Here is a 14,069-nt window from a genome sequence, read left to right on the forward strand (position 1 = left end):
AAAAGCGAGTGGATAGAATATGTTATCTTTCTCATTTATTCCCCGTTATATTCTCTCTCAATCTCACTGTCATTAACTCACCGCTGGGTTGCAGTTTAGATTGAAGTACATAGCAGCCATCGATAAATTTCCAAATGGTATATCGGAAATAATTTTATATTTATTATAATCATATTTGCTAATCAATTATGGGACATCAAAAATATAACAAATATAAAAACAAACATATTCATAAACTTTACTGGATGTATTTTTCCATGTTGACTATATTTTATGATTATTGAATGTCTAAATGTTGCTACGCCTTCTTTCGTAATACATCAACCAACTGATAGTAGATTTTCAGAATATTAATAGCATGTCTATAGTATTAATATACCGTGGAATATCTTACTCTCTTTCGAAAATTATATATATGTGCGTGTATGAATTGGATTTTGTGAATGCTGATATATGTGTATGCTTGTAAGTATGAATAATTGACAGAGTCATAAAGCATCGAATGGAAAGTCTTGCAGTATTTGTTTCAAATATTATGCTCTGTGTTCAAATACACCCAAAGTCAAATGTCGTCGTTACGGAGTTGAATTGTTACAAAATCAGAAAGAAGAGTTCAATGATCAGCTTTTAGATAACGATACCGTTGCTAAAATTTATCAGACAGCTTTTCCCGTGGAGAGGGCACCGGTAGCACACATAGATATTTGTAGACACGTACAAATGTTGTTCTACCATATGGACGCTAAAATTTCTCTATGTCTGTGCACCTTTTGGCAGAAATTTATTTACAGACACTTTTGCTAACAAGAAGTCTTAATGCTACAAATATTTAATCTGAGGCGCTATGAATCAACTGATAAATAAACCAGCAGCAGAAATACCCTATCATAGCGTACACACATTTGTTTTTATTGTTGGTAATCTATTCTTAAATATCTTACTGTCTCCTGAGAGCAAAGCACAAATGTACATGACTTATGTAACATACGTCTTTCAAACTGCACTATTACGTAGACTAACTTGTCCTCTTTAAGAATACTACACCCTTTTCTCGCCAGTAAATAATCGGCTCCAATTAGAAACAACATGCTGGAATTGCTGACAAAGAAATGGTTCGGGTTTCCCGACAATCACAAACGTGTACAGATTCTATGCGGAGTTAATCCGATAGGTAATCACAGCATACACTAAAGGATGGCGAATTTTTAAGAAGTGGAAATCAGCTTTTAAAAGGAACAATTAATAGGAGACTAATTATAACGTATGACACAAATTTTCCGTCAATGGATGAATTTATTTGTGCAGACAAAAACACACAATCCCTGAGGTTACTGCATAAACGGACTGTGGTCAAAATACATTACAGACAATGCAAGACTTTGATAGACGACGGAGTGGGAGTGCAAAGTGGATATCTCGACTAGGGGAGAAAAGTGGAAGGTTACCCTTCTCTGCGAGGGAATGATATGTGCAAAAGTTAGATTGATTCAGAAATAACGGACCGATCTATGTTGAATTATGTCACACATCGCGTCCAGCATTTACAACAAAAAGTTACGGCGATAATTTTTGTGAATGACACCAGCCACATTCTCCTTGGTATTTTGGATTGTGACTGTACCGTGAACGATGACAAGTACGATGAAATACTCAGACAAAGTTACAGTGAGAAAGAGTCCGATCAAGAATCTGAAAATGATCCACATTTACCTTATAATACACGATCACACTTATCATTGGCAAATCAGGAATTCGCCGAATTTGGCTTCCTATTCAAGTACGTGGTTCTAACTAAGAGGCACGAGTGATTTTCTACACACCAAATCTTTCAAAGATAATTTTTGCCATTTTCAGGAACCGGAAACACAAGCAACTAAAAACACTGAATTTAGCCAAAGAATCAGAACACGCAAGTAAGTCATACAATGCGAATTGACGATATTCATTTAAATCATTGTCAAATGTTGAAATCTTATGTTTGTGTAAAGGTTTATTTCAGAAATAAATAGACAAATAGCTGAGCTTAACGATATTAATTGTAATTGTTTTTCAAAATACACCTTCAAATGAAAAATCTATCGAAATAGTTTAAGAAAATTGTGTGGTTGTAATAAATACATATGTTGTTAAATGGTCGAAATGTGAGACCAGAAAAACAGCCGATAACACATGAAGGGTCGTTCTTTATGTTGTTTGTTTTGTTTTCCACTTGTGTCTTTCGTTGTTCGAAAGAATAGTTTATGTTCCATGCACACGTTTCGTGATGTCCTGTGCCCACATATGCATATATATTTACGTATAGATGTAAGTATGTACATATACGTATGCATATATATACATATAAAATTCTTGCAAAAGAGTTTTATCCCTTTTTGAATTTATTTACCATATATATATATATATATATATATATATATATATATATATATATATATACAGAGAGAGAGAGAGAGAGAGAGAGAGAGAGAGAGAAAGAGAGAGAATAAGTGGGAATATAAGTCATTTCATTAATAACGACATTTTCTCATTAAAATAATCTTAAATGATAAGGGAAACAGATACAGACACACACACAAACGCACACAAATATGAACTAATGTTTTGTATGCGAGCGTAATTGAAGACAATATTTCTTCCTTTACAACTGAAGAGAAGCAAATGTAAATGCAAAAAGTAGTTAAAAAGATTATCAGAGATACTCCATTAATGCAGGCCTTATACATATTAAGGCTGTGATAATAACAGCCAAACAGCCACGCAGAAAATCTCAGACAAGCTGCAATGAAAGTTTTATTTTTTTTATTAAAATAATTACGTTTGAAGTTTTAGCGAACAATAAGTTACATTTCCGTGTTTTAATACTTGAATGGATGAATATTATACAATAAATTAACTTTAAATATATACAGTTTTCTGGAGAACGTGTGATCTCATACTGGATACATTTTGCCCCATATACAAGCACAAATCAATACGTCTCTGACTAATCGATTTCTTACGGACAGTTACGTGTTGTAATAAAATTGTCACATAATTCACTTATATTAACAACTTTATAAGCAATCCAACTACCTCATACCTCCAAAACAACGACAAAAACGGCATATAAAACCGTGTGCGTGTGCGTGTGTGTGTGTGTGTGTGTGTGTGTGTGTCTGTGCACGAACGTTCATTCCTGTATATAAATACGAGAGCAGCCGAGCTGCTCAATAATGACGATGAATGTTTTACTAAACTTAGTGATAATTACATTTTGGGTTGTATGAATGAATATTCGATTTTTTCCAATCTGAGATATTGTTGGAAAATGTACAAGATGGAAGTTGTTACTAAGGGTGTGAAGATGTAAATAAAAATGCAAAACTAACCGCAAAATAAGAAAATTATGTTCATCATTAACCAAATATTATACAGGATTGATTAAGATGTGTATGAATGGTGAAATTTAAATTATGTTAGTGTATATAAAGGGAATTTACTCAATCGTTATTTTAAGCAGAATTTAGATAGGTGAAATGAGATATAGAAAACCGACTGAATTTTAGATTTGGTTAACGCATCCTTATTCAATCCATCATCATTTATTTTCCCAGCTGATATGATTACCTTTTTTGCTGTCCCGCTCTCTTTTATACCGATTACGATTTAGGGATGCATTTATAAATATTTGTATGTATGCAATTATATGTGGCTTTTATTTCTAACGAATACGATTAATGGTATATTTATGTAGTGATATATGTATCTCTTCTATTATTCCATCAAAGGTTTTATAAAGTATATCTCTGCAAATAGAAAGATTATTTCTATGACATTTTATATTTTTTTTATCGAAATTAAAATAAAATTCCGTATTAACACTGACCAGCCCTCAAGTACATACAGTATATTTAATAACGCACCTAACGCAGAAAGGCGCACATACCGTGAGACATATACATACTCATATACATACATTCACAGACAGACACATAGTCATACACAACATGTGATATCGACGTCCTCGGTTAACTAGCCATCGCATACATATTGTATATTTAATAACGTACCTCATGCAGCACGTACACACACACAGGGAAGCATAGACTCACACACGTCGTCGATAATGGTTAGAATTAAAAGTAAAACTATTAAGTACAATATATCATATTGCAATATAGATTTTATTCTTTCGCTTATATTCTTTGAGTTTTGACACGTAATACTGAATCAGTGCCAATGTTGCATCGTTTTAATCCAACGGCAATTACATGTTTACACTCACGGGATCTGATAGCATTTCTATGTAAAATTTAATTTGATTTGGTTGAGCCATTTGAGACTACATTGCGAATAGATAAGAGAGACAAAGGAGATAGATAGATAGATAGATAGATAGATAGATAGATAGATAGATAGATAGATAGATAGATAGATAGATAGATAGATAGACAGATGGATAGATAGATAAAGCTTCTAGATTAAGAACCGAGAGGCAAGGAACGTATTTAAACAGTTTTTATCTAGCGGGAGAGGTTAAACTAAATATACCCTCTTTGACTTTTCCTTAAGTCCTTCACTTCGAGCAATCTCGATTACAAAATTCTCCTAGCTTCCTGATGTGATGTTCCTAGTTTTGATGTACGGTAAATATTAAAATGCTTATTGGTCAAACATTTGTCGAATAGTTATAATTAGACGACTCATAATGCTTGTCTTCAATTAACTCGTTCTTTCATATTTATTTTCAAGTCATATATGTTCAGGTCAGCTGTAAAATTAATATGAAACACTTCCGAAATATCAGGCTGGCAGTATTTGCATCGCTGGAAAAGTCATGTATGCCATATGAATACAACTCTGTTTTGATATGTAGAAAAATAATTTAATATTGTGGCGTCGAGTTCGAGCCTGGACTGATCGAAGACATGTTCACGCTGTACGTATTTGCTTAATGACAGTCATTCAATGCATGAATGAATCTTGGTTGTCAGTTGACATTTGGCTATACGATGATTCTGAAAAGCTGTTGGGGAATAAACGTGTCTCGAGACAACAAACTGTTGCTAATTTGTGAGACTGGAGACCATTAAATATGGTCGCTGGCCTAATGCATTTTTGGTTTGCTTAATATTCGTGTTGTTAGCAGTAACACCTACCTACACAACTGCAGCTCAGATGTAGTGACTGCAGAGACACACCTAAACAATGGCAATAAACATTTTCTCTATTACTTCAAATACTTCGGAAGCTGTTTATAATTTAATTGGCATAATTTTCCTCTAACAAAACATTTATTTATGCTTCTGGTAAACATTGCTATTGTCTAGACTTGTTAATCGCCTTGTACTTAAATTCATACATCATAAACATTTTCACCGCTTCTGAGTGCCGTCAAGTAGTATTTACAGAAGAATAAATCGCTTCATTTGGCTTTTGTTAATGCAGATATTATGTATGGGAAATAATTTAATTGCTTTACATAAAATGACAATTATTCAATAATGTTTGTCTTCGTTCCTTATTTATTTATAAGCTTTAAAATGAAAGCTGATGAATAGAAAATAGACACCTAAATCTGTTTGATGCATGTGTCTTTTGATTATTTTAGCTAAAACATTAGAATTTTAGGAAATAGCAGGATGTATGCAGTATGTAGTCATATATATGATAAACGACTTTCAGTTTCGGTCAACTGAATCAACTAAGAACTCTATCGTCGACCCGGGACAGTAGTAGAAGGACTGAAACCGAAACCATGTGATTAGGAAGCAAATTTCTGATCACACAGTTAGGCCTGTACCTATACATACACACACTCATACACACAGACACAAACACTCATAGAATCCTAATTTTTTGTTGGTTGAAAACTATATATTATCTTTATAATATATTACATAACCCAATATATATCAACATTATCAGAGGAAATGCATAAAGGGATTCGACAAAAATTAATATTTAGAATATAGACATTTATTGAACAATACGGAAAACTGAATAAACAATACACGCCATGCGAACACATTTTTTTGCTTTTCCTCCTCTTTGATTTCATGGTGCATTTAGATAATCCAGAATTACCAAAATTATAATAGCGTTTTACTACATTCACTTCATGGCCCATATGAATAAATGGCGCGGGTGTGCGAATTAAATAACTTTATACTTGAATTTCATTTACAGCTCTGACTGATTAAAACAAATTTATACCGTATATCACTAGGAATGATATGCAATTTAATTGCATGAAAGTGAATCACAGCCATTCTCTTATTTTTGACCGTTTAACTCAAGTCATTCTATTGTTCGTTTTGCAAAGAATGAGAAACCGGAATTATATTCCTTAGGCTTTTAATCTCTACCTTGTCATTACCAGTCTGAATGCAAGGATTTTCTTTTTGAATAGATGTGATTAACATGATGAATATTTATAGAATATAATGTATTCATAATGAATATTCATTCAACAACAAAATGAAATACATACCATGAACAAAAGCAGGCCCCAAAGTAATGTTGCAGCAATGTAACAGACGAATATAAGGTTATTTAAAAATACATGTTTCCATAATATTGTACAGTGTGAACATTAGTAAAAACTGTCAATATAACATGTTAATGAATTATTTTAGAAATGACAGCGAACATATTACAGGATTGTTCATAATTATTTTTATAACATTTGAAATTTAATATATTAGTCTGTTGATTTTTGCAACATTCGTCAATTTCATGAAAATGGGGTCATCACCCGGAAATATTGAATACAAGGTAAGTCATCATTAATTCACATACTTGTTTTCTTGTGATTTATCTTCCATTTACACTTAGCATTGTTTTGGCCTTACCCACGATGTTTTATACTCTCTCCCTCTCTCTTATATATATATATATATATATATATATATATATAAAGGGTAGAAATTGATAGTAATCAACTAAAACATATTTTTTCGTGGTTAGATGATTCGGCATCTATTTCTAGCATATAGGAGTCCACTTTTGCTGGTCATTCCTCTTATCTTTGTGTATATATATATATATATATATATATATATATATATATATATATGTATATATTTTTTTTTGGGGGGGGGGGGAATAGAAAGATAGATAGATAGATAGATAGATAGATAGATAGATAGATAGATAGCTGCCTCTTTGCAATACCAAACCGATAAACCTATGCGTTTGAACAAGCTAGTAATATAATAACAATAAAAATGAAGCTCCTCTTGTAGTTATCGTGCGGAGCCTAATAATACTTTCCGCAAAGTTTCCATGCATTTGTATGAATATGATGGTGAATGGAAAAAATATATTCACATTTATATATAAAATATAAACGTCCAAAACACTAAACCACATAACATTCGTGACAAAATGTATATACTATGTTTTTACATATATATAATTTGTAATATAGTGGAAATTTCATCAGTGATCGTTCATTATAATATGGATTTTTCTAAAAAAAATACTTCTTTTTCTTTTTACGCATATAACAACCAAACCCATACATAGACACTAAGTCATTAATGATTTTAAACCGTTCGTTATTTATACAGATGATTGTTGCAAAAAATATCGGCATTAATTTGAAGGGGGAATTTTTTTTATCTTCAGATAAATTATGTAATTATACACAAGATTATTGCTAAAGGAAAAATATTTCCAAAGACGTGCAAATACATCTTGTTATATAACTTTTCGCTCTCTCGAGAGAGAAGTAAAATTATTCTGTAATAACTTCTTGTATGAAGGAAGCTATCAAGCAAGATTTATTGTGTAATGAATCACGAGAACTTTATCCAATATTCACGAAAAAGTAAAACCCGTGTTGCAATTTATTCTAACTTAGGTGTAAGTAATTATATTTCCTATTAACTGTTCTCGAAGTTTTGACAATTACATTCTAGCACCGCCACTCTCCAACACTTAAAAAACATAATAAGTTGGTGTTGGTTGCTTCTGGTAAGGTATTTTAAATTACGCTTCCTTTCAGTAGCATTGGCCATCAGAATGATCCGTAACCATACTCTCATTGGCAGTGCTGAGGCACAGATTGTCTCACAGTTCACCGTCGCCAACCTATTTGCTACACAAATGACTTTAAAAGAGTCCTTTCTTACACTGTCGTCCACAACTTGACACCACCTTCTACGTTGATGATTTTCACTCTGCTTTAGAATTTTTCCGTCAGTATCGATCTCCCAACCTCAGTGATTTCCACCATGTGTAACTCCTATTGTCTCACCTTCTTTCTCTCAATTCTATGATTACGAAGACAAACATCTCCGATGCCAGGCAATAGGTCTGAACCCTGAACGATGCTTCTTACCACAGTGTCACGCCTGCACGTATACTATCACACTCTCTCTCTCTCTCTCTCTCTCTCTCTCACTCACACTCACACACACACACACACACACACACACACACACACACTTTATATTTTTCTTCTTTTACATTAGATTTTTTCCTTTCGTATTTCGATTTGCAATGTTACTGACAAATGGGTCTGATATCGCAGACAATTTATCTGAATAATTGATAAATAAAAGGCAATCCGTTTTTCAGGTAAATTTAATGAACAAAAGTCAAGAAATAAAATTCTCACTAGGAATTTGTATATGATTTGTATCAGATTTTGATTTTTTTTACCATCGAATACGATAAATTGTAATAGGTTCATAATAATTATTTGAAATGAGATTCTTAAATTAATTCCTAATGAAAACTAAAGTTAACATATTTAAACAAGCTCGAATTTCATACAAATTCTTTGTGTATATATATATATATATATATATATATATATATATATATATATATATATATAACATTTAAATTTATACTAATGGATCCTTATGTTTGTATTTGAAATGGATATATCTATTTACGAATAATCATTTTATTAAAATGTATATGTTATGTGGCATTTTCTCTATTTGCAGATTAAATGAAGATGAAAGATTAATAAAGTAATTAAAATGAGAGAGTGCAGCATTATGAAAGCGCTTCAAATTAGATAAACAGAGATTAGGAAATATTTCAATGATTTTATAATTATAAAAAATTATTTAAAGTAGGTGATTTTCAAACTAAATTCATGATTATATCTTTTATTATATTTTTATGTGCACAGTAATTTATAAATATTAGTCTCATGTGACGAGATGTAGTTTGGCTTAGCAGAATACAATTCTGCCCATTAAAGTATGAATGTCTGGTCTGATGAAGCGATTAAAAGCATTTATCTATGAATAAAAATCTCAATTACCTTCAAACAGACCAGAATTATGATTTACTAACTTTCAAAATATTTTCCACAGCAATTGGTGTATATATCATTAGAAATCTGATTTTATTGGTTAGATGCAGTTCTTAGTGGCACACATATACTTTGTAATACTCGATATGTGGCGAGGTAATATGATAAACAAGCTATTATTATTATTACTACTACTAATACTACTTCTACACACACACTGAATTCAACAAGTTTTTTTTCATTTTCTCTCTATTTATTTCCTCTTATTCCTTTCTATCAAAGAGCGTAGGCTCGAAACGTAAAAGACTTTTATATTTTTCCCGAGCGTTAAACTAATACACTTGTTTGTTGTTCCTACACCTGTCTTAATCTTTGTTTTTCCATAAATCTGATTTACACACACACACACACACACACACACACACACACACACACACACACACACACAATTACAAGTCATACTCAAAGTGGTGGCCATTATTTTCAGACACTTATTAGTTCGGCAACCTACTGCGTGGCAATATTGATCAAGGTGTTAAGTGGAATTTCCGCACAGGCCCTATTAAGTCCTTCCTGATGTGCCACTGCTGTAGACAGTTTTCTGTGATAGATGATATCCTTTAGTGTGCACCTAAGTAAAATTCGGCTGCGGTTAAACCTGGTGAACTCGCAAGGAACTCAGCTGCAGCTCGTCGTCCTCTCCACTGTTCTTGCAAATTGTTATCCAGGTGAGTTCGAACTTCTCAGAAATTGTATGGTGGTGTGGTATCTTGTTGTAAGAAAATATTCCTCATTGTCATAAAGAGCATGCGCACTGGGTAGAATGGATGCGCATAGCATGCTTAGGCATGTTCACCTGTGGCAGTACATTCAAAGAAAACTGGCCATATTAAACCTCTTGATAAAACTCAACACCAGATAGGATCCGTGGTAAATTATCTGCTTCGTCCTCACGCAAGATATATTTTATTCTGCTTTGTAGACACAATTATGTCCGTTGTTCCATTTGAACTTCATCAAACCAGACAATCCTCCTCACAAAACTCGATTGTTCTTGCGATGTAAACGTACGACTTTGTTATTTTAAAAATGCACCGATTGCTTACACTGCTTAGTCCTGTCTGACGTGCACATTGTGCAGTAAACATCTGTTCCGTGTGTATTAGGAAGCAGCACTTGTTACCGTACGAAGTCTGCCGAATTTACACACAGTAACATATGTTTAAAACTGATTACGAATCCGTAAAATTGTCAGGCGTAGTTGAAAGAGGTGCTGGCAAAAGTGGAAAACAATCAAGTTACTAAAACATGAAATTGCAAGAATGTGGAGTAAGAAGAGAGAAACAAACATCCCAGTAGTTTTGGGGTCACTCAAAACAGTAGTAACCAAGTTTAAGATATATGTCGGGGAAATTGGGATTGACATGAGAGCAGAGCATGCCCGAAAAATTGCTCTAACGGGGGACAACCAGGCTTTTGAGATTGGTACATGGGTGTTGAGTACCTTCCACGACAGTTAACACCTAAGTGCTAAGTCTAATAATTTATGGAAAGAGACGCTGTGAAGATATTGAGAACAAGATGCTGTCCAATGTCACAGAAATAACCAGATCGAGAACTCTGAGATGTGAAATGGAATAATAATAATAATAATAATAAGTGAACTTATTATGAAAGCACATGTATTTCGTCTCTTTCTCTTCCTCCTCTCACTCTTTCCCTCTCCCATTCCCTCTCTTTACCCCTCCCACTCTCTGAAGTTCTCTCTTTTTATCACCACTTTCTTTCTCTCTCTCTCACTTTCTTCACTACTTTTTGTCATCGTAAAATTCTTCATCCGAAATCACACTCCCACAGGAAGCTAGGTTTTCGTTAGATTCAGATTAATACTTCTCCTTCCATCTTTGGTTAAATCTTCAATTTACAGTTGGGCATTGAGGAATGCTGCAGTTGGCAAATTCTCTCCACGTTGAGGCGGCTTTCCACCCTTCTTCCATCTCCCCTCATGTCCAATATCTACCTACCTACCTAACGTCCGTGTTTCCAACCACTCCTAAGCAGCCCTCCTACTCTCCCTCTCAATATACATTTCTTCTATATAAATATATTATACTGAACCTTCTGTGTTAAATAGCTTCCTCCACCTCCCTATTTGATTTTTCCTTTTCCATTAAGCTAGTTGTTCTGTCTGTCTGTCTGTTTGCCTCTCTTTCTCTCACTCTCTCTCCATATATATATCTCCAAGGTTTCAAATTTGTATATTTAAAAGGGATAGAGACTTCGAACTCGACAGATTTATGTTCCATTTATTCCATTATTTACCATCCGATGTCAACATTTCTGTGCCCAAACCTATCCAGCGACTGATCCGTTGGATCTCTGACGTTTGGCACTTCCTCAGGAATGGTTTCCATCAGAACAAATTACGAAAAAACACAAATAACGATCATAACAAATTATTAAAAATTGCTTAACTTTATCTCCGCCATGGTGTCTTCTGACGAAGTGCCAAACCTCAGACATCCAATGGATCAGTCACTGGATATGTTTGGGCACAGAAATGTTGACATCGGATGGTAAATAATGGAATAAATGGAACATAAATCTGTCGAGTTCGAAGTGTCTATCCCTTTTAAATATACAAATTTGAAACCTTGGAAATATAAATATAAACAATGAGAACGACCCTTAGGAATTCTAATCAATGATCCCCTAGGGTAAAGGCTTATGCTATATTGGTAACGGTTGCAACATCCTCTGGAAAATTATATATATATATATATATATATCTTCAGCTAGCTTTATTTTATTTTATTAATCTTTGTTCCTTTTTAATTTTTTCATTAAATTAAATTTCTTTTCTTAATATATTCTCTAAATGCCGGGGTGGTGAGGGGAGTTGAGCGCCCATTACATATGGCCTGTGCATGACCTGTCCTCTGACAGTCAAGCCCGGCTCCTTCGTCAAACCAACAGGAGAAGAGTGAAAAAACCGAGTATCTGTCGCCTTCAAAGAAGTAGCGCTCCGGGTAGGCTGTACTCGTTAGCCATGTATATTTTGTATAATAGATTGAATAATAACGAAATTATTATAACGAGCCTTACAAACATTGTACATACGAAAATGAATGTTTACACATGGCTTTACACCCCCTTTTTAATTTGGATCGGTTTATTCACAATACGGTCACACGCAATGCTCTTTATTGTACGTTTGCGGCATTTTCTATAAAAGTGTTCATGTTTATAATAACGAATATGTATTCCGTATCGGAACCGTCTTCCTATCATTCATCAACTTTCTACAACAAGAACACGATCTTTTATAATAGAATTTCCACAGTTCTTTAGAATCAGCTTCTAGTTATCGAAGATTATTAGGTATCAATAATGATTTCATAGCCATCTTTGCATATATTGGTGTTCAGTGAGCGGAACAAGGGGGCGGGGACTCAGAGGCCTGCTTCCATTTATATTAATTTTAGAGATACTAATCAATTCATTGCTAAACTTCATTAATTTTCCTTTTCTTTATAATATTTCTTAATAAGTTGTCAAATTCTTAAAGACCAAACGCCATTTTAAATTGAAAGGATTTCCAGCTTTATTCTCTATGGAGTGGTCAATCTGAATGCATTTGAATACCAGTGTTGGACAAAAAAAGTATTAATCATGTAATTGATGACGCAGTGGGTTAAGGTGCTCCGGCGCACTTGCTCTTCACCGAGATTTAGTCGTTATTTTCATTTTTTTTTATTGTAGGTTAAGGTGCTCCGGCGCACTTGCTCTTCACCGAGATTTAGTCGTTATTTTCATTTTTTTTTATTGTAGGTTAAACAGAAATTTCAAATGAAAATGATGAGTTATATCCACCAAACTGGAGCAAAAGGAAGGTTTAAGAAGTAAGAAATATATCATTCATGAGCATCAAATACAAAAACAATGGACTTAACAGGATGTGTTAGGTCTGAAGTTACATGAGAATAGCTGACCCAATAGGTAGGTCATTAAAACTATAGTATGGGGGTAGTCTTATTCTCTGAGAATATAGAAGTTCATTTGTTTAGCATTTTGGTTCATGTACATGTGAGTGGGCTGGTGGATGGGTGCTTGTGCGTATGTGGTGGGGTAACCTTTAATGCCATTATTATAATGATCCTTCAACAGCAAGATATTTAAAAACCGACTGCGATACCATTATCTACAGACTACCGATTGCTGAAACAATCAAGAGGACGTTCAGTAAAAATATTTCACGGATTCTCGTTCTCTCATGTTACGTTGTGTTATGAAAGCCTATCAAAGATGTCTTTCATATTTCACATGTATTTTACCAATGAGTCAATGGAATACTATGGTTGCTATAAATAATTATACTTTCTAAAGTGTTTACACAGAAGAGACAATGTCCAGTAAAAGAAGTGCATATATAAATAACACATCTATACACATACGAAGAAGACTACAATTCTGATAAGCAATGAAACATGCATAATAAATAGAAGCTACTAGAAAATGAAACAAAATAAAAAGCCAATATACTATCAAGAACTAAAAAAAAGCATAAGTCATAAAGTTCATCTATAAAAATAATCAACAAATTTCACACGTTTTTGTGAGATAAAGGTTTTACTGATAATTATTTTGCCATACATGTAGCGATAAATGCAACATTCGTCCTTGGAGATAGTTGGACCGAACAAAAATGATAGCGTGGAGCTTTATTTCTGTGCTCGCTATTTTCTGTATATTTACAAGACGTAACTTATATCGTCCGATACTGTCCATAACTCGATGCGACATATCAATA

The 14,069-nt window shown here is 33.5% G+C and overlaps 1 pseudogene; it reads right to left on the minus strand.

The window, feature by feature from the left end:
• LOC149133142 (uncharacterized) overlaps positions 1-14,069 on the minus strand; it is a 57,165-nt pseudogene that overhangs the window by 15,586 nt on the left and 27,510 nt on the right.

This window comes from Octopus bimaculoides, chromosome 12 (assembly GCF_046866305.1).
Source record: "Octopus bimaculoides isolate indiv1 chromosome 12, ASM4686630v1, whole genome shotgun sequence".
Classification (NCBI taxonomy): domain Eukaryota; kingdom Metazoa; phylum Mollusca; class Cephalopoda; order Octopoda; family Octopodidae; genus Octopus; species Octopus bimaculoides.